At 37.2% G+C, this 2,771-nt stretch overlaps 1 long non-coding RNA gene across 1 annotated transcript; it reads right to left on the minus strand.

Moving 5' to 3' along the window:
• Positions 1-1,551: 1,551 nt before the first annotated feature.
• Positions 1,552-2,771, minus strand: LOC125496887 (uncharacterized). The gene is made up of 2 exons (XR_007273267.2): positions 2,030-2,771; positions 1,552-1,934 (listed from the first exon to the last, which is right to left on the minus strand). It is a non-coding gene; the product is annotated as an uncharacterized LOC125496887 (long non-coding RNA).

The following is a 2,771-nucleotide window of genomic DNA, read 5'->3' on the forward strand; positions in this document are numbered from 1 at the left end:
TCTTCATTCTTATATTATGATATTTTTATTAGTTTAATTATCTCTTGATCATGTTTAGCCTTTGATTTGTCATAGATTTTATGTTTAATTGCTTAGAATCCATGATTAGTGAGTAGTTTCTTATCTAGGTAGGGTGAAAATATGGATTAGGGTTTAAATGTTTTGTTGATGTGATTATGATTTTTAAGGAAGGTTATGCATTGATCTTGGTGTTTTGAGACCTTAGGATAGATATTGATTACATTTATGCTTTGGTACTTTGGATTCAAATGTTCTTAAATCGGATTTTGAACTCTTTTATCATCCCCAAGAATCAACTTAATTTCTAGGCCAATATATTGGGTAGAAATTAAGGGGATCCTTTATCAGGGGTTTTCCGATTTATTAATCTCTTAATCAATTAACTAAAGACCATTTGAGAGAGGATTTAGTTGATTGATTAAGTGATTATTCTTGAAGACTATTCGAGAGAGGACTCGAGTATTTTAGAGGAAAATTAAACCTTGCATAATTGTCTCTGTTGCTTCACAATCGCATTAACAATCATAATTCGTTCTTATTCATATTAGTAACTTTAACTCTAGTGTCCTCTTATCTGATTCATTAATTCGAGTTATTTGCTAGTTCTTGTTATCATCTAGTCATAGTTGTTAGCGATTCTTTTCAACCCCCCCCCCCCCAAACCCTTCAATTAAGTGATTTAAACTTGATAGACTTTAATTAGTCCTTCTTTTTTGTGGATCGACTCTTGACTTGCCTTTGCTATGTTCTTAGTAATCGCTTCGTTAGGACTTATAAATATTGTTTGGAAAGTGATTTTTTGTGTCTTAACGACACACTAAAATTCTCTTATCAAAATGGCGTTGTTGTCGGAGAAATTGTGCTATTAATTGAAGTTTATTTTAGTTTAGCTTGCTTAGTTGATTTCTCTTTTTATTTCTTTTTTATTGTGGTTGTTATTTGCTAATCCTCTACTTAGCCTTGTTATATTACATGAGAATAAGAGCTCACGGTGCACCCACTTTTCCTTTAGATCATGAAATTGACCGTACATTGCGTAAGCTTCGAAAAATTTGGAAGATTTGTATTTGGGTTCCGAGCCATCTTCACCAGTCTCAACTACAACAAGCACTACTACAGAAAAGGCAATTTGCGTCGGATGTGAGGCGCCTATTTGCGTCGGACTATGGTGCGACGCCAAAGCCCTCGACGCAAATGACTCAGAAACGATCTGCGTCGTACACGGAAACGACGCAAATGGTTCAGCTATTTGCGTCGCACCTTTATACGGTACGACGCAAGTGGTTCTCCCTTGCCCAACATAGAGCTTCAGAGGGTAATGTGCGTCGCACATTACCTAGGGTGCGACGCAGATAAAATGATTTGCGTCGCACCTTGGGATACATGCGACGCAAATTACAATTTTTTTTTTAAAAAAAATTTTTTTTTTTTTTTTGAAAAAAAATTTTTTTTATGGAGAATGAGGCTCTGTGCAAACGCAATCTTGATGACAAATTAGATTAAGAATGAAGCTCTTCGTTGTCATGAATGTTGATGGAACGAGATAATAAATTAGATTAAGAAAGTACAATCTTACGTCGATTAAGAAAAGAAAAAAATCCTAACAAATAACAAAAATAAAAAACTCAGATCTAACATACAAAAAAAACGAAATTAAAAAACTAAACATAAAAAATACCAGATCTTGCAACACTATCATGTCATACAAACGAAATTAAAAAACAAATAACATAAAAAATACCAGATCTTCAAACATACAAACGAAATACGTATCTTCAAAAAAAATTACAAATCGCGAAATGGAACGAACAAATTCGCCAAAAACCAAATCTCGTTCTTCAATCTCGTTCTTCAAATCTCTTTCTTCAATCTCTTTCTTCAAATCTCTATCTTCAAATCGCTAAAAACCAGATCTAGCAAGAAAGATATCTCGTTCTTCAAATTTAAAAAATAAACATAAATATGACAAAACAAAGAAATTCAGAATAAAATTTGAACTAAAAAATACCTGAGAACGTTAGATCTGAGAAAGGGTTGGTGGTTTTTCAATTTTCATCGCTGCTCTTCTTCGAATCTGATGTTGGTGTTTGCAGGCGGTGTTCGACGGAAATTCCTAATACACGATGAACCTAAAAGATGGAACGACAAAACGACGCACATAGGCGCGGTGTTCGACGCGGTGTTCGACGCGGTTCGACGGAAATGAGCGTGTTCGACGCGGTTTTTCAACAAAACGACTGCTACAACGAAGAGAGAGAGAGAGAGGGAGGAGGTGTTCGACGAAACAACGAAGAGAGAGAGGGAGGCGCTGAGAATTGAGGGGCGTTTGAAGAGAGAGAGAGAGGGGAGTTTGAAGAGAGAGAGAGAGGGGCGCTGAGCATTGAGGGGAGGGAGGGCGTGTGAGCTAGGGTTTTTGAAGTAGTGGGCCTCCTGAAATAATATGAGAATGGTAGTCTTAATATGCGTCGCATATTAGAGGTGCGTTGCAAATTGGGTATTTTGCAACGCACCCAAAAGACGTGCGACGCACATAGTTTGATTTTTTTTTTTTAATATAGAGACAATTTGCGTCGCATAAGTCAGGGTATCCGACGCATATTTGGCTTTTGCAACGCATGTAAAGCAGGTGCGACGCAAATGGGTCACGTTGTGCGTCGCACTCCTCCCACATGCGACGCAAATCCCAGTTGTGCGTCGTTTCCGTGTCTGTGCGACGCAAATCAGGGGACGCAAATTGACCTTTTTCTACT

The sequence above is a fragment of the Beta vulgaris genome, chromosome 4 (genome assembly GCF_026745355.1).
Source record: "Beta vulgaris subsp. vulgaris cultivar EL10 chromosome 4, EL10.2, whole genome shotgun sequence".
NCBI classification, from domain to species: domain Eukaryota; kingdom Viridiplantae; phylum Streptophyta; class Magnoliopsida; order Caryophyllales; family Amaranthaceae; genus Beta; species Beta vulgaris.